At 42.7% G+C, this 19,948-nt stretch overlaps 1 protein-coding gene and 1 non-coding gene across 2 annotated transcripts in view; both read right to left on the bottom strand.

Annotated features, from left to right (window-relative positions):
• The window catches only part of LOC126122489 (acid sphingomyelinase-like phosphodiesterase 3a), a 538,383-nt gene that overhangs the window by 428,080 nt on the left and 90,355 nt on the right, over nt 1–19,948 (bottom strand). The window lies entirely within an intron of this gene.
• Nucleotides 9,948–10,054, bottom strand: LOC126096926 (U6 spliceosomal RNA). The gene has a single exon (XR_007522076.1). It is a non-coding gene; the product is annotated as a U6 spliceosomal RNA (small nuclear RNA).

Here is a 19,948-nt window from a genome sequence, read left to right as displayed (position 1 = left end):
CGAACGTCAGCATTGAAAACTTTTGCTCCTTTTTTTTATTCCTCTAATTGGAATTTTAGTACCTAGATACGTACACGTTCTGATCAAAGGTACCTGGACACCTGTTAGTGGACTTCATTATAGAGTGTATCCACTCTTCACGTTTGTGATGGCTGGAGACACTTTCAAGGAGGTGTCTGAATATCTGTGGAGAAATGGAAGCACATTTCTTCCTGAAGAGAACAAACCAAAGAAGGCAGTGATGCAGAACGCTCGGGTCTCACTCCGCCTAGCCCCGCTTAACACAGACTGTGGAAATGTGTAGGCTGTTAGGACCTACTCGAAAACTGTATCCTCTTCTTTATAACTCCTTTCGCTATCTAGACTGCTGGCAGCACTTTCGAAATGAAAATGGATTCTTTCCACTGATTTCATGCGATTTCTTACACCTACCCTTCGCATTGCTGGACGGTCCGTGTACATGACTTTTCCCTGGTCTCGCTTTAGCTGCGATTGTTCCTTCACGTTTCCACTTCACAGTCACATCAGAAACAGTCGACTGGGACAGCATTAGAAGGATTGAAAATTGCCTGATGAATTTATTACTCAGGTGGGATCCAATGTCTAGCCCGCATTGGAAGTCACTGAACTGCTCTCAGTGCTTCTCTACTGACAACAAAATACTCTCTGCCCTCTTCCACGTCGGCGGGTCCACCTCTTATAATATCTATTGGCAGATTCCTCAAAAATGGTTCAAATGGCTCTGAGCACTATGGGACTTAACATCTGAGGTCATCAGTTCCCTAAACTTAGAACTACTTAAACCTAAATAACCTAAGGACATCACACACATCCAAGCCCGAGGCAGGATTCGAACCTGCGACCGTAGTGGTCACGCGTTTCCAGACTGAAGCGCCTACAACCGCTCGGCCACACAGTCCGGCGCAGATTCCTCATTACATGGGGATGTACCGATATTTTTGAGCAGCTTGTGTACATGTCATGTGATAGGAACTGTCACCGCTTGTGTGAAATTAGTTGAGGCAGGCAGATGACAGGAAAGACGACAGAAAATTTTGTTCATTTGTGCAGTGCCAGGTTCTGCCGTTAAGGGAGAGAAAAACAGTTTGGCGACAGACTGAAATTTCTTGCCGATGTTATTCTTTTGGGGAAACGTAAAGGATTAAGCAAACAGAAGGCCATTCAGGCCGTCCACATATCGCGACGTTGCTGATAGATCTGCACACAGTCGGACCGGCGCGCGCCTCCTCTTCGGGAAACACTCCACAGCCCTTGTCAGTGGGGCTGCGTGAGGGGTCGTTCGGAGCGGCCGGGCGCGCGGCGTGTTTGCACAGGCGGCCGGACCCTTGTAATTGCGCAGGCGCAAACACCGTTTTGCCTGTCAGAGGTTTATCGGCGCGATTCTGCGGCGTCGGGAGCCGCCGGTTATCAAGGGGGGCCTCAGTCAACACGCGACCCGTGGCGGGGCGGCGATTTGCCAGTTAGGCGCCTCGGCCGTTGCTGACTCACAGCTTGTTGCTGGCTCGCTGAGGCGTTACGCGCACGCATCTTGTTTGCCACTTACCCCTCCGTTCGCTGCACAATGATGCTTTATCGACAGTTAAATGTCGTATGTATTTTGAAAGTCCATTTGTCAGCGAAAACGAGATTAATTGTTATGTCGATCATCTCCGTCACGGCTTTGTCGATATATCATGGATCTATAATGCTATTGAAACTAAAGAAGTGCAGTATAGGAATCTCGCTACCATCTTACAGTCATATCTGAAACCGTCTAAAGTAATGTGTTGTAAAGGGTCCATGACTAAGGAATTTATTGCTAGCGCACTGGAGCAGATGTAATTTCGATGGATTGCTCACGCGCTGCCTGCGATATGCAAGCAATAAGAGAATCTCAGACTAGAGAGCAGTGTTGAATGCAGTAGGAACTGTGTCGCTGTAGGAGTAAGCAGTAGCTAGCAGTCTGGTGTATCGAGTTGGCTGGGCCGGTCGTGGGGAGCGATGGCGTGGCCTGAGCGTTGTAGTATAAGGTAAAAGCAGCCTGGCGCATGTGTACAATTCTTATATCAAGTCCCATGTAAATGTTTTAAAAATATCTTAATAATAATCTTTCTTATAAAAATTAACTTTTGACAATCATTCATCTCATTAAAGAATTTACTAATTCCTCCAATCCATGGTCATCCCGATTATTGTAAAGTAAAATCAGTGGTTCCTTTCTATACATGACAAATCTATCGGCCAGCATTGCACTGGTCTGTGCCAGAAAAATTTCTTATAGGATCAGATAATAGCTGACTAATTCTCAGAAATTCACAAAAATAAGATCCTGGCCAGTTGTCGCCAAGTGTGATCTCCCAACAGATAAAATATAATTATTTGATTCTCATTTAGCGTAACCTACCAATAGATAATTTCCGTAACTTATCAATAACAAAATGTGACTAATCTGTCAATAAAATTGTGGCTTACTTAAAACCTTTCAATAATTAACTGACTGTGAATCTAAACTGGTAAATTTTAGACGTCAGCAGTGCTGCGTCATGGCCCTGAAAGATCATACTGAATAAATTGAAAACTCTTACCTCAATAAGATCGGCGGATAACGCATATATATCTGTTCCTATAAGAAACTTTTCTGGCGCAGCCCAGTGCAATGCTGGCCGATAGATTTGTCATGTATAAAAAGGAACCACTGATTTTTCTTCACAATAATCGGGATGACCATGGATTGGAGAAATTAGTAAATTCTTTAAATTGAGATGAATGATTGTCAAAAGTTAATTTTTATAAGAAACAATATTATTATGATATTTCTAAAACATTTACATGGGACTTGATACAACAATTGTATATATGCGCGAGGCTGCTTTTACCTTTTACTACATCACTCAGGCACCGCCATCTCTCCCCACGACCCGCCCAGCCAACTCGATACACCAGACTGCTCGCTACTACTTACTCCTACAGCCACACAGTTCCTACTGCATACAACACTGCTCTCTGGTCTGAGATTCTCTTATAGCTTACATATCGCAGGCATTGCGTTAGCAATCCATCGAAATTACATCTGCTCGAGTGCGCTAGCAAATACATTCCTTAGTCATGGACCTCTTACAGTGTCTCTCTGTGTTCGTTTGCATTCCACGGGACCGTTTATTGGTAGAGGATAACGGAAAGTTGCTTTTTCGAATGAAGTAAAGCTCTCTACCTGAAATAAGTTCCGTCCCAGTATGCGACATTGCTTCTGTCAAATATGGTCCTGTCGTTCTTCTCTCTCTCTCTCTCTCTCTCTCTCTCTCTCTTTCTCTCTCTCTCCCTCTCAAAGGCCGACGGTGACTGTATGTATCTGTGTCAGTATAGGAGGGGGGGTGGAGGGGGGGAGGGGGAGGTCGTTCCAGTGAACAGGTCGCTGGCTGTTATTTGAGACTAACTTAGGCTTCATGTACATCGAATGAATGAGATTCTGCTTTCTCCTTTGAAGACTGCCAGAGGGAATATAACGATCATTTTGTGATACGAAACCACATATGCTAAAGTGGGTGAGTCACAAGAGTTTATAATACCAATACTCAGGTCAGTTATAATTTTCAAACAACGAGCAAGTTGCGGCGGCGCGGTTCCTTCCGTCCCTTTACGACGAACCTGCACCTACCTGTGAACATTGTCTCAGCATATCATCAGCAGGGAAACCGAGCGAAACTTACTGTACTTCGACGTGAACCAGGCTGCAATTAAAGTCACTAATCTACGTTTCGGGAGAAAGTTTTCACACGAAATGAAAGGTTGGAAATTTTGTCCCCCATTAAGATATTCTGAAACTCAGGTGAACAGGTATCACTGCCAGGCCCGTGCTAGTCTTAATACAGTCACTCACAATCCCTTCCACTCACGTTAGCAAGTTTATGGTGTTGCATTTCCCGAAAACGTAATAGCTACAAAAATACTGATTGTGTTTGATTGAGAATGCTCGCCAAATATTAAGTCTGTCGGTACCAAATGTAGTCACAGTTTTTAGCCACCGACCTGCTCAATACGCCACGCGGAATATACACTCCTGGAAATTGAAATAAGAACACCGTGAATTCATTGTCCCAGGAAGGGGAAACTTTATTGACACATTCCTGGGGTCAGATACATCACATGATCACACTGACAGAACCACAGGCACATAGACACAGGCAACAGAGCATGCACAATGTCGGCACTAGTACAGTGTATATCCACCTTTCGCAGCAATGCAGGCTGCTATTCTCCCATGGAGACGATCGTAGAGATGCTGAATGTAGTCCTGTGGAACGGCTTGCCATGCCATTTCCACCTGGCGCCTCAGTTGGACCAGCGTTCGTGCTGGACGTGCAGACCGCGTGAGACGACGCTTCATCCAGTCCCAAACATGCTCAATGGGGGACAGATCCGGAGATCTTGCTGGCCAGGGTAGTTGACTTACACCTTCTAGAGCACGTTGGGTGGCACGGGATACATGCGGACGTGCATTGTCCTGTTGGAACAGCACGTTCCCTTGCCGGTCTAGGAAGGGTAGAACGATGGGTTCGATGACGGTTTGGATGTACCGTGCACTATTCAGTGTCCCCTCGACGATCACCAGTGGTGTACGGCCAGTGTAGGAGATCGCTCCCCACACCATGATGCCGGGTGTTGGCCCTTTGTGCCTCGGTCGTATGCAGTCCTGATTGTGGCGCTCACCTGCACGGCGCCAAACACGCATACGACCATCATTGGCACCAAGGCAGAAGCGACTCTCATCGCTGAAGACGACACGTCTCCATTCGTCCTTCCATTCACGCCTGTCGCGACCCCACTGGAGGCGGGCTGCACGATGTTGGGGCGTGAGCGGAAGACGGCCTAACGGTGTGCGGGACCGTAGCCCAGCTTCATGGAGACGGTTGCGAATGGTCCTCGCCGATACCCCAGGAGCAACAGGGTGCCTAATTTGCTGGGAAGTGGCGGTGCGGTCCCCTACGGCACTGCGTAGGATCCTACGGTCTTGGCGTGCATCCGTGCGTCGCTGCGGTCCGGTCCCAGGTCGACGGGCACGTGCACCTTCCGCCGACCACTGGCGACAACATCGATGTACTGTGGAGACCTCACGCCCCACGTGTTGAGCAATTCGGCGGTACGTCCACCCGGCCTCCCGCATGCCCACTATACGCCCTCGCTCAAAGTCCGTCAACTGCACATACGGTTCACGTCCACGCTGTCGCGGCATGCTACCAGTGTTAAAGACTGCGATGGAGCTCCGTATGCCACGGCAAACTGGCTGACACTGACGGCGGCGGTGCACAAATGCTGCGCAGCTAGCGCCATTCGACGGCCAACACCGCGGTTCCTGGTGTGTCCGCTGTGCCGTGCGTGTGATCATTGCTTGTACAGCCCTCTCGCAGTGTCCGGAGCAAGTATGGTGGGTCTGACACACCGGTGTCAATGTGTTCTTTTTTCCATTTCCAGGAGTGTATGTCTATTCTCGTCACAAAATTCACTTAAAAATTCTGAAATTTCTACATGCAACTTATCGTTTCCATCGGAACTACTACTACACACGTCCGAACTGTTTCATGGCTAAGCTCCCACTCTTCTCTAGAATGCTCTAAGTCTTCTCTCCGAGCAGAAAAAGGCGCGCGAAGAATATTGCTTTACCAATGGTCAGTTTACTCAGCAGCCAATAGCAAAACTACATTCTCCCGCATCAATCCGCGCTTTTCATCAATAACCAATCGCAAAATAGTAAACCTAACGACTGCACTTTTTAGCGACGTAATTATCTAATATGCTGAAGTTTTGCTTTTGCATAAAGTTATTTACTATTGTTATTTGTACCTGAATTAACTTTCCCTTTACCATAAACTTACTTTACAAATCTATTCTACAAAAATCCCCTTTGTCCATATCCATACTTCTTCGAAATGTTCTCACACTAAATCCTACTACATAACTAGTTAAACAATTGTCTTCATATTAACGTTAAACCATACTCACGCATCATTCATACTGCTAAAACACATTTATAACAGAATGAGATTTTCACTCTGCAGCGGAGTGTGCGCTGATATGAAACTTCCTGGCAGATTAAAACTCTCGGTCGGGCACACAGTTTTAATCTGCCAGGAAGTTTCATATTTATAACATTTTACCTACACAAAAAGACATAATAACACTTTATGAAAATACTAGAACAGTTTATGAAAAACATTCTATTAATTTAGTGCACTCTAGTGGGCACAATCGAAACTATAATCACAGTACCCCTATCCAATATTGTCCTATATCGGCTGATACATAAACTACGTGCGCGTCCACTCTCGCGTCACCATCTGTCACTATCCAGCTCTGAGACACATCTCCTACTTAACCGCCTCCGAGGCAGGATCATCATATGGCGCCACGCTTCAAAGTCAGTCGGATTTATTGAAGGCCTTGTGGGGAATTACCACAAGAAGTAGAACTCAACGACGGGCACCCACGTATATTACTCGCACTCTTAAAATCGTAACGGTAATTGTAGAAAAACTCCCAAATGAAAGAAATTCACCACGAAAAAAGTTATGGGAGAACTACAGAAAGAATCAGTCCACACAACAATCAGCCAAATAAAAGACAAAGATCTCAACTGAAAGCTAGTGTGACCTAACTTTTCAGATGCGACTACAAGTTCAACACTGTGCCCGGCCGCCTACTGGTACTTAAACGATCTGTTCCCGACAGGCATTATGGCGACACCAGATGAGACTCACGGGAAACGCTTACTGTGACCATTGTGGCTTGACTGACAGAGCGCTGCACCGAACGGTAGGCTCTACGCTAAACCTAGGCTTGTGAAAGAGGATTAAATTTAAATGTCCAATGTTATTAACGACAACAACGGCTGAACTTAACACCAAGAAGATAAAGTGCCCACCTTGAAAGATAAGAATATCACGTGGCTTATATATTTTTTTACAAACTAAGTTATCAATGATGAAGGGTAATCTGTAACCGAACTCAAATTATGCACCAAGGAAGGGACAGAAGTATCAGAAGCGACTGGGAAAAGAAAAAATATGGCTCATTCACACACTTTTTTTATAAAAATAAGGATGTTTAAAAAAGGAAAACACCAAACAATTACATTTAAAAGGAAATCTCGAGTTCATGTAGATGTGTAGCTTAGTTCCCTTAAGTCAAATACAGCCGCACGGGGTAGCCGCACGGTCTTGGGGACATAGTGACGGTTCGCGGGGCTCCCCCCCCCCATCGGAGGTTCGAGTCCTCCCTCGGACATGGATGTGTGAGTTGTCCTTAGCGTAAGTTTGGTTCCTATTTCTTTTAAGAAATGTTGTAACCAACATATAAACATATATCTTACTAAGCGTAATTATTAGTTAAATACTCTTGGAATAAAAATTGATTTCCTCATAGGATGTTATGTAACTCGTCTCGTTTTACAAGAATTGAATTTTTGTTTTGACTGCACAAGTATTCCACTGAACACCCGAACACGAACCGCCGAACCAACCAGCTATCCAAATTCAGGTTTCAGGGTCAGTCGCGATAGAGTGACGAATAGATAAACGCGGGTAATTTGCTGCATACGTCATCAGAACTGACAAGAGATACGTATACGTGCCTTTCGAAGTGCCAGTCTGTTCTGCGACTCACAGCGGTATAACCACCATTGTTGCAACCTACTTCTTCTTTGTGTATTTCAAGGGGAGTTCGTGTTACCTCGAGGTCAGTAAGATGAGGCAACCAATCTTACCATTACGCAAGTTTTGGTTGGATTGTGTATTTGTTAACATGTTTGAGTTGATAATAATTTCGTGTGATATTTGACTAATAATTACACGTACTAAGGTATATGTTTATATGGTGGTTACAACAAAAATGGTTCAAATGGCTCTGACCACTATGGGACTTAACATCTAAGGTCATCAGTCTCCTACAACTTAGAAATACTTAAACCTAACTGACCTATGGACATCACGCACATCCATGCCCGAGGCAGGATTCGAACCTGCGACCGTAGCTGTCGCGCGGTTCCAGACTGAAGCACCTAGAACCGCTCGGCCACACCGGCCGGCTTGGTTACAACATTTAAAAAAAAAACACTATATGGTAATGCCGGTAAGAAAAACTGTTATGCAAACTTAAAGAAATTATTAGTGGCTGATAAAATGTCAACCATTTTTGTAAATGCCACGTACGTACGAGAAGAAGAGTTTTCGCTCAGACAAATGGGAGCCCGAGTGGATTGAAGGGGCAGTGGAAGCCGTAAGAGAAGACCCAATGTCCCACGTGCTTGCTGTAAGCGTTCAATGCGCTACGTCTAATGAAACGCCACGGCGCCACGTGTTTCGCTCTAAGAAATACAAAACGACGCCAAATATAGAAATAAAAGCTGTTTTCACAAACAAGCAGGAAAGTGCTATGGCATACAGGCTTCAAGAAGTGGCGAAGAGGGGTTTTCCTCTAACCACTCAGCCTTAAGTACGCAGAACGTCTGAAACTTCGAAATTCTTTCAGCGAAAAAGAGAAAATAGCTGGGTGAGACTTTTTCCAGAGTGTTAAGCGTCGACACAGGGATCTGTTCCTAACAAGGGAACCTCCCTATCGCACCCCCCTCTGTTTCAGTTATAAGTTGGCACAGTGGATAGGCCTTGAAAAACTGAACACAGATCAATCGAGAAAACAGGAAGAAGTTGTGTGGAACTATGAAAAAAATGAGTAAAATATACAAACTGAGTAGTCCATCCGAAGATAGGCAACATTAAGGACAATGAGAGTCCAGGAGCGCCGTGGTCCCGTGGTTAGCGAGAGCAGTTACGGAACGACAGTTCCTAGGTTCAAGTCTTCCCTCGAGGGAAGGGTTGGATTTTTATATTTCAGTTTATGTGACAAACTCTAATGTTTTCATCACTTTTTTGGGAGTGATTATCACATCCACAAGAAAACCTAAATCGGGCAAGGTAGAAGAATCGTTTTACCCATTCGCTAAGTGTACAAGTTAGGTCGGCCGACAACATATTCCTGTCACGTGACGCTCATGCCGTCACCAGTGTCGTATAGAATATATCAGACGTGTTTTCTTGTGGAGGAATCGGTTGACCTATGACCTTGCGATCAAATGTTTTCGGTTCCCATTGGAGAGGCACGTCCTTTCGCCTACTAATCGCACGGTTTTGCGGTGCGATCGCAAAACACAGACACTAAACTACAGTGAACAGAGACGTCAAAGAACGAACGGACAGATCATAACTTTGCGAAAATAAACAAAGTAAAATTTTCAGTCGAAGGAGGACTTTTTTATTTTTGGTTTTTGTTTTTCTATTTTTTATTTTTTTTGTTCTTTTTAATTTTTACTTTTTTTATCTTTATTTTTTTAAATAAAGAAAGAAAATTACCTCTTCCACTTCAGGTGTTGGCCCCTATCACCCATACTACCCCCAAAAACCTATCTAGCCTAAAAACAAAAACAAAGCCAGTGCCACCGCCACTTTCATCCTAAAGCTAACTAGGACGGCTGTTCGCCACCACTTCATGTTCCGCCAACGAACAAAAATTAAATACGCCTCTGAACTTTGTATAAAAAAAAAATAAAATAAAAGGAAAAGAAAAGGGTATAATACTTTATTATATTGTATTTGTTGTTCATTTTGTTCTTATTTTGTTCTTGTGTATTTATTTGGATACGAACGTAGGTCTCCTGCCCACTTTGTTTAATGTTTTTTTTTATTTATATAGATATCAATGTGCGAACAGTCATAGTTAATCAAGCCTGGAAAACTAAAACAGAATGAAGACGCCATCGAGGATATGAAACATAAATAACATGAAAAGAAAGCTACCACGTCGTAGTGAGGCTTCCCAGCGACTGCGCTCACTGATAAGGATTGTTCAATATATGCTCGTTTGCGGTTCGATCTGACCTCATCTGCCACTGCCTGTACATTTAAAATGTGGAACGCTGCACGATTTTGCGTGCCATCCTTGCGCAGGGGCCATGCTAATCTTATCTGTATCGTTCCAATTTTAGTATATGTACCGCCGAAGCGAGTACGACTTGAACCAATGACCTCTCATTCCGCAGCTACTCACGGTAACCACGAGACCACGATGCTCCTGCGCTGACATTCTCCTTGATGTCGCCTATGTTCGTATGGTCTACTCAATTTGTATATTTTATTAATTTTTTTCATAGTTCCACACAACTTCTTCCTGTTTTCTCGATTGATCTGTGTTCAGTTTTTCAAGACCTATCCACTGTGCCAGCTTATAACTAAATCTGAGGAGTGTGCGATGGGGAGAACAACTACGGGTATTTCACAGTGTAGCGTTTCTGGATTGACAAGGGTAACGCTCTCTGTATTGTACGACATATTGTAATCAATATTGGTCGGTTGACTAGAACATGTGGGATAAAGGCGAAAGCATTACGTTGATGAGACTGGCCTTCCTCTCAATAGCTATTCTCTTGCTCGAGTTGCTACTAAAGGGCAAAGGCACGTTATTAGCATAACGAGTGAGGAGAGGTGAGAAAATGTCACTATAGTGGTCTGCTACATTGCTACACTAATGTTCATTCTTCCTAAAATGATATATATAGTGGATGCTGACAAGTTATGATTTCCGCATGAAGAAGCATTGTATTAATATTTTTCGACATTCAAGCCATTAGTGCTTTTGCTGACGGTCAGTTATTGTGTAAGGATTGTGGCGTTTTGTTTCCCCAGCCTTACGATGCATACACTCCACCCTTGTTACAAGGCAGCTTTTAAATCCCTGAACACCTTCTCCAGGCACGTGTGGCATGAACAAGTGTTAAGCATCCACATGAGACCATAACGCAATTTGGTTCTCTCTTGAAAGAAACGAGGGGAAAATCAGCTACAATCCTGAAGGCCGTAGGAGGATTCAGAGGGACGGGAATTTTCTCTCTGAATCGGCTGGAAATTCCGGAAGAAAAGTTTTTTCTGAAACTGCACAGGAAGCATTCAGTGAGCAACTTCTGCAGCTAGCTATGGTAGGTGAAAACAGAGAGGAGTCGGTGTAGTAAGAAGCATACTGCCGTCTCTCAAGGAAGCATGGTCATATGGCTAAGTGACGAGATGGAATTAAGAGGTACAAGGCAGGAATATTGTCAACTCTTCAAAGAATACAAAACGTTAGGGTCATGAAAAGACAGTGTTCTTCCTAACCCTTCTGAAGAGGATGAGGTACCTGAACGAACAAACTTTTATACAAATGTCTGTGTATTTTGTCGCATGTCCTTCTTTGAACAAAGTGGCATTTGATTTTACGATTAGGATAATTTGAAGAGAAATGAGGCAGATGGCACCACAACTGTCGGAGCAGGAATGAGAAAAACTTCGTCTGTGGTAAATGCGGTTAGTACCCAGTTCACCGAAAGAATCTGTTATTCGCTTTACCCCACATATTGCGGTGATGTTAGCAAAACCCACACCAGAATTTTAACTGCTTGAAATGTTTTCTGTGTGCACACAATTACGATTCTTATTTATGGTCTCGTTGATGTTTAAAACAGATTCTCAAAAGATATATCATATCATTTGCTTTGTAAATGTGTCTTAAAATGTAAAGCAGTCACTTAACTCTGAGCTACTCAGTATAGATTTTGAACATCAACCTCCAAATAAAATATAGTTTCGGTAGAATGAAAACTGTTTCAACTCTGACGATTGCAGTTCAGAAGGACGAGATGAGTTATGTTTGATATGTAGTCTTCAATCTAATCACAAAGCTGGCCCGCAATTTTATTTACGTGAAAGTGTGGAACTGTATAGAATATTTCAAGGAAGTTCTGTAGCGCGAAATCAACTTGAGCGTCGCTAGCTACAGTCTTGTCAATCTAATGGGCGAGAAGAGTAAATTTCACTCAGCTTCTGTTCAGCGAGTATGTTGATTACTATAAACGAGATATTCCCCCAACTACTAAAAGTTTTCTATAGAGCAACAGTTGATTGATGTCTGATACATTAACCTGTTGGCGCGTCCGAACAACAACCCTTCTGGAAAACACCAATGATCTGCACCTTTTTCAATCGAAATGCGGATTTTTTCAGAAGCAGGTGAAATAAAATAAAGGTAATGTAGTTCGCTTACTTTCACGAGATGATGTCATACGGGCTAACAGTGTACTGAACTTACGTTTTCCGAGTCTAGGAGCATGTGTTACGGATAATTTGCGGTGTGAAATCAAGAACGTCCTATCAGTGTCTATTCGAGGAATTAGAGATTATTATTGCTGCTTCCCAGTTTATTTATTTCTTACTGTAATTCGTCATTAAAAACACGTTTTTCAAACCAACAGACACGTAATCAAAACCAAAAATATTATTAAATTTAGTACTGATTTGAAGTCACTTTCTTTGATCCAGAGGTCCAATATTCAGGATGAAGCATTTTCAGTAATTTACCAGCAGCCACAAAAAGTTCAATTCAGTTGGAGCCTGTAGGATGTCCTGGTGGCTAACTCCATCTACTCACCTCCTGCTGGCCAACTCAGTGTATCCCATTTAAGCCAGTGAGGTTTCTGTTATTAATAATATGAGTGCCACATTGTAATACATATATATGCCACCGGTTATGGCGCTTTCATGTTACCTGTACATACAGTAATATCTGTGTTTTTAAATTATTTTAATTAAAACGTATGGCAATAATTTTTCTTATTCTATAACCTTACGTAGCTGGAAATATTTTTGTGCATGTCCTTTTCAAAACTCTGTTCTTTCGTGGTGTATATAATGTGTGTGTGTGTGTGTGTGTGTGTGTGTGTGTGTGTATGTGTGTGTGTAACTCGTTCATGTTTAGGGACTTTAGGAGTGTATACATTGTAAAAGCCGCAGGGAAATCCTTCTGCAAAGAAAAGGCTTAGACGGGAGTGAAAGTTGGTTTAGCGCGAAGTGGAGCGAGAAGCCTTCGTGGAATATGTAGCCTGTAGCCAGCATCAAACTAGCGAAAATCCCGAGTACTTAGCGAAGCTAGGATTGCAGTACAAGGGGATGAAATATGCTTTGGACTTGGATTATTATTTCCTGTAATATCACGGAATTTCTTGGTTTGCTCCTAAACGTGATATTCCGATACTGAGAAGGTAATTTACAGAGCGTGTTACATGACGAGCCATGATTCCATAAAGCGGCTTTGTTGTGATGTCACAAGAGAGCGCCACTGCTACCGCATTAAGACTAAGTAAATATTAATTTTATGTTTACCTGAGTGGACGAGAAGTTTGCCAAAATAAGAAATATAAATATTTCAGTTTTAACTCTGTGTCGTGTACCCTCATCTATCCTTAATCATCTACCTTGATAGCGTCATTTCCAGTTACCGAGATAGGCCGGGTTTTCTTTTTCAAAGCTGATAAACTATACACTCAATGTCGTTAAAAAGCTTTTCTAATTATCGTGGAGTAATACCGCTCTTAACGTATTAATTAGCACTTCTCTATGAGGTGTTCCACATTAAAGTGGCTACATTGAAGCACAGCAAAAGAATAAGTGCTTAAAAAGTTTTAATTTCAGTAATAAATTTCATTTATTGTTATAATCATAGTGCAGAACTTAAATTTTGCATAGTAAAACACTGGTCACTAAAACTATGTATAGGCCACAGAATTTCGAATACGTACAACTGGATTATTTACATAACAGGTCTGTAACAGTGCTTTTGTTTATGTATCTGTTTTTATGTATATATTGTTACTTGTCATGCTAGACGTAGCAATACAAACAGACAGGAAAGTGCTGAGTCAGCGGGTTAGTTATTCTACGCCGAAAATTTGTGCATAGTCCATTAATTCTTCTAGAAATATTTATTGACTTCAAAATACAGCTGGCAGTGATTTCAGGGTACCCATACATCACTTAAGCTCTGACAAGGGGAGGCCGCCAATTGTGAAATTCAGATTCAATTCATACTGTGCATAATAAAAGCTCATGGCCAGAGTTGTAATGTGGCAAAGCACCAAGATGCACTTCTCATCCATTGTCGAGAAAATCGACAGTTAAAAGAAACTGTTCCGGTGAAATACTCTCCACGATTTATAGGTTTCTACAGCGTCGTGGCGCAGCGGTAAACGCTCGCGTTCGTAATCCGAAGGTCGCCGGATCGAATCTCGCGCCAGCAAGATATTTTTTTTTTTAGTATTTGTTTTTTGTAGTCCAAATGTGTGTGTATATACACACACACACACACACACATATATATATATATATATATATATATATATATATATATATATATATATATAAAATTCCCGGTAATCAGTTGCAACAATTATGCATATAATAAGTTGTTGAAAGTCGTTTATCGTGGAAAACCTGGCGTCTTCGAACATCATTATGTTTTCCGCGAACAAAGTTGTATTTCACAAATGTTATTAATTGTCTTCATAATGTTAACCACGTATAGTTAACGGAAGACGTACAAACGATATTCCGAAACGAATACGTATAGCGTAAGTCAAACGTTCGAATTAGAATAGAAACCCCTCGAACACAAATTTGCTGTGGCAGCTATGAAATATAATCTCCGTTACTCGCTCGTTACACTTGAAGGACAGATGTTGAATGGGCCGAAACGAGCCACCGCATAACAGCGTAGTTGCCTGCTAACTTCGAAAGAAGGTAGATGCGGTCCCTAGCGCAACTTATAACATCGTCGAAAATCAGTGCGGACGTGAGAGCATTGGTCCACCCTGTTAAACAAACGCAAAAATGGAAGCGGTACAACTGCAGAGCGATCCGCCTTCACCAACATGCATAAGCAATTCATTAATAGTTTATATATATATATATATATATATATATATATATATATATATATATATATATATATTTGAGTTACAAAAAACTAATAATAAAAAAATGTTGCATGGCGCGAGATTCGATCCGGCGACCTTCGGATTACGAACCCGAGCGCTTACCGCTGCGCAACGACGCTGTAGAATACTTTTAATCGTAGAGAGTATTTCACCGCAACGGTTTCTTTTAACTGTCGATTTTCTCGACAACGGCTGAGAAGTGCATCTTGGTGCTTTGCCACATTACACCTCTGGCCATGAGCTTTTATTATGCGCAGTATGAATCGAATCGGAATTTCACAATTGCCGGCCTCCCCTTGTGAGTAAAACAAAAGCTTGTATACATTCTACGAAAGCTATTGTTTTTCATCTTAGTTAAAATAACAATTTACTCACTATTTCAAAATTACTGTCCTTCAGCAGTAAAGACTTGAGAGCCACATTATATTCAGATCTTTAGCAGGCCTACATTTCTTCTGTTGAGTGGTTCATTATAATTTACATTATCCTTTATACTCTAAAGCAGGCAGTGTGCGTTAGTGCGAAGCATTTTCATTAACACAGCTCTACTTTTCAACTATAATACCGACGGCTCGATTCTCACGAGAATAACGATCGCTTTCTTTCAATACGAAACCTTTCAGGTGACGAAATCGCATCCTATTAACTTTCATTAGCACACGATCACCGTCCCATTAAATCATATCAAAGGTCTACCATTGTAGGATGAAATTGCTGTAACATTAATATCTTTGCGCGTACATTACGTACATCCGATTTCTTTACCTACCTATAGATAAGTGTTGTAAATTTTCAACAAGTACGCGAAAACCTCATGAATGAATTGAGCGGTGTCGGCTCGTATCGATTACAATTACGGTCGACTTCGTCTCCTTGGTTTCTCCTCTGGTCGTCCGGTGGCGCTGCCGCCGCAACGTAGCCATAGGGCCGAGTGTTCACGATATCCGAGCCTCGTTTGTTCAAAGCTAGGACAACGCTGGGGCTCCGAGCTGAAGCGGTCGGGACGACGGTTGCAAGAAGTGCGAGAGGGTGATGGCTATTGGTTTTCCATCGAATGTGTGTTGCCGCCGCCGCCGCGCCATTGGGTTGCCATCAGTCGAAGTGACTTCTTGGTAACAAGCTGCCAGTTGGCGAATCCTTTGTAACCTTTTCCCTCGCCTGTGATTTCACCGGAAACGACCGTTGGTTGCTCGGTCGCTCGTCTCAGTGGACGTTGTGTATTGGGTCTTCTGGTCATTCCTGGGCTGTGTGAGCTCCTGATTACTTGCTGTTCGTCCCTGTTGCTGCACAGTGACTGGTTTTAGTATTGTTTGACCTGCTTGTGGTATGGTTTTTTAGGTAGATCTGTGAAATGGCCCAAATAACAGGAGTCCTACCGAGACAGGCAGGGCAGTTATTGCGGCGAATTGTTAAACTCTTTATTTTATTGTGTTTTAGAATTACATTGGCCATCCAATGAGATGTCCATTAGCCCTAGCCGTACAGGGAGATGGCTGTTATGTAGCGGACACTGTGAACTGTTGATGAATGCCCTACATTGCTAAGGCGCAGTATTTGTATCTAGTGAAATTTTTGAGTGATAAGTCAGTCTGAACGCTGTCCAAGTTCTGGATTGTGGAGACAACTTGTTGTAATTAGCTTTGATTCATTTGTATTTAAATATTGCCCTCTTGTTTAAATGTTTGTCAGTATATATGTATATTCAGCGTTCTGTGGGACAAATATTAGTTTAGTTTTACTGAAGTTGATTATATATATTTGGAACTGCTGCCAATTTACCAACGTTTAAGGCCTGCAGGCCTGCTCGCTGTTTTTACATTTGTTGTATTCCTTGTAGGCTGCACCGTGGTCTAGTTGGTTTGGAGCGGGGCAATTACTCTCTTAAATTGTTTTAGAAGGATTGTGAAATATCATACTCTATTTCTGTTACAGTGTTTTCTTTTTAGTTTTTGAAACGGAATGTTTATAAGCCATCTGGGTCTCTGTATTGATCTCCACCTTGCTGGAATACTTCAAAATTTCAAGGTAATTTCTAAGCCTTCTGGCACTTGGTGATTATTGATTTTGATCTCGTTGTAAAGTTTCAAGCCAGAATTTTAAAAGAAATTAGAAGCCTGCTGGCGCTCTACGATTATTGATGTGGATTTTGTTGTAATTTTTTTTTTTTCAGAAAAAGGGTAAATTTCAGAGCAACTTTTTAAGCCCATCTAGTGCTCTGTGATTGTTGGTTGTTGTTGTCTGGCTTTTTTTTGTTTCATTCCACTGTAAAGGAAAATTTTAAATGTTTTCAGGAAATAAATCTGGATGTTGACAACCACATGTGAGTTTGGATCTGGGGCTTGGCACTTCCATGAATGCCTCCCGCCACCAGTGAAAAGAACACTTCATGAACATGTAACTTTTTAAGTTGACCCACTTTCGTGAGATTCATTTTACCTAGAATATGTGGAAAGGAAATTATCATGGGTCCCTTTTGGTAGTTTTTTTTTTAATACATGATATGCGGCCTTGTGTTATGAGATTTCCAATATCTTCGAGGTCAGTATAGATCTATGACACAAAAGAATACCTAATTTTGGAGCACTTTGTTCCTACGATAAATCGCTGTTAAATTGGGAGGGGGTAACGCATTTACCGCACGCATGTCGGAAACACACTGTGGCAACATGTCGGCGCTTATATACCCGCATCGCATTCGCGCTACGTTGCGTATTCGCTGCAGCAGCGCCTTCAGACGGAAACTTTTTGATCACCCCTCATACATGCAAACATCTTTGAATATCACATGAGCTAGAAACAATTCGTGGACGACAGGTATAGAAGCCCGGGCAGCAAATACTGTAGCACGTCTTGGTGATACTCTACCCTTCCGCAAAAGATTCGTGTGAGAAGCAGTTGACAAAAAAGTCAATTCGAAAGTTAGACCACACAGACTGAATACAAGTTAAGTATAATTCACAGAATTTATCGCCTACACATTTATTATACATTCATTTACTTACACGTTGTGCACTTATTATACTCTCGGATACGGGGAAAAAGAGAAGACCTGTCTTCCCTTGTTAGTTGTGTCCCATTCTGACTGCCATGTGTCAGTTGTCCATTCGTCTTGTCCAGTAACTTCCCATATTTTGTCACGTCTTCTCCTCATCAGACAGTAGGCCACTGCACTGTGGCATATTGTAATATCTATAGAAAAACTTCCAGCACCAAACACAAGGCCTCAACCTAGGTCATGCCAAAAGCTCCCGACATTCTGGCCGCGCCTCGCAATGGTTTTAAGGGTGCCTAAGCGTAGTGCCGCATGCGTACCTACATACCAGTACTCATATCTAGGGCGATTCCATACAGATCTGTCCGGAAGGAAATACTTGTTGGTATATGGACTATTCTGTCTTGTGGTAGCCATAGGAAGCCTTACAGTTTTGGCCATTAATACCCACAGGACACTGTTTCGAATACCTTGTAAGTCTGATTACACAATGCACGCTTTCACGGTACCTACATGCATTAGGGCGTGGTCTAATTGCTATATAACTGAAATTACTCTTCATGTCCGTTGAGGCCCTCAGTGCAGCTACCATTCATTTTCAAACATCCTTCTGCCCTCCTCAAAGATTCACGAAGTCGGTGCTGCCCATCAGTGCATGGGTGACACGCGCCTGTAATGTACGCATGTTGACAAAGTGTCTCCGTGGCCAGAAACCTAATAGGTGAAGAAGTTGCGAGAACGTCGAGTTTATGCTATTGGACCTCAATGACTAGTCGATCTCTCACAACAATTATCTTAGATACAGCAGTACAAGCCGTAAATCATCCATAGCTTTCTTGTCAGGGCAACGTGGCTACTAACGCGGGTACAGATAAAAACATCAACAGAAAGAAACATCAACAAGAAGACAATATGCACCCCTGAATAATGACAGATCATGAACCAAGCAAAATACCCTTTTTGAACAAATATTTGTTCCCGGACAAATGTTTACCACAATTCTTTGCTTGTTTCGACCTGTAATATCTCCTACATTGAAGAGCCAAAGAAACTGGTACTCCTGCCTAATACCGTGTAGGGCCAACGAGAGAACGCAGAAGTGCCGCTACATGACTTGCCATGGACCCAGAAAATGTGTGACGTAATTCTGGAGTGAACTGACACCATGAATCCAGCAGGGATGTCCACAGATCCGTAACAGTACGACGGGGTGGAGATCTCTTCTGAACACCACGTTGCATCACAGATATACTCAACAATGTTCTTGTCTGGGGAGTCTGGTGGCCATCGGAAGTGTTTAAACCCAGAAGAATGTTCCTGGAGTCACTCTGTATCAATCCTGGACCTATAGGGTGTCGTATTGTCAAGCTGGAATTGCCCAAGTCCTTCGGAATGCACAATGGACGTGAATGGATTCAGGTGATCAGACAGCATGCATACGTACGTGTCACCAGTCAGAGTCGTATCTGGACGATTCAGGGTCCTGTATCACTCCAACTGCACATGCCCCACACCATTAAAAAGCCTGCACAAACTTGAACAGCCCCTGCTGACATGCAGAGTCCATGGATTCACGAGGTTGTCTCCATACTCTTACACTTTCATCCGCTGTATACAATTTGAAACGAGACTCGTCCGAACATGTTTCCAGACATCAGCAGTCCAGTGTCGGTGTTGACGGGTCCAGGCGAGGCGTAAATGTTTGTGTCGTGCATTTATCAAGTGTACGCGAGTGGGCCATCGGCTCCGAAAGGCAGTATCGATGATGTTTCGTCGAACGTTTCTCACGCTGACACTTGTTGATGGCCCAACATTGAAATCTGCAGAAATTTTCGGAAGGGTTGCAGTTCTGTCACGCTGAATGAGTCTCTTCAGTCATCGTTATTCCCTTTCTTGCAGGATGTTTTTCCGACCGCACCGATGTCGGATAGTTGATGTTTTACCGGATTCCTGATATTCACGGTACACTCGTGAAATGATCATACAGGAAAATCCCCACTTCCTAACTATCTTGTAGATGGAACTAACAATTGCGCCAGACACTTGTTTTCTTGTGTAGGTTCTGTCGAGCGCAGCGCCGTATTCTGCCTGTTTACATATTTCTGTATTAGAAT

Source organism: Schistocerca cancellata, chromosome 1 (genome assembly GCF_023864275.1).
Source record: "Schistocerca cancellata isolate TAMUIC-IGC-003103 chromosome 1, iqSchCanc2.1, whole genome shotgun sequence".
Lineage (NCBI taxonomy): Eukaryota > Metazoa > Arthropoda > Insecta > Orthoptera > Acrididae > Schistocerca > Schistocerca cancellata.
This window is presented reverse-complemented; position numbering and strand designations above follow the sequence as displayed.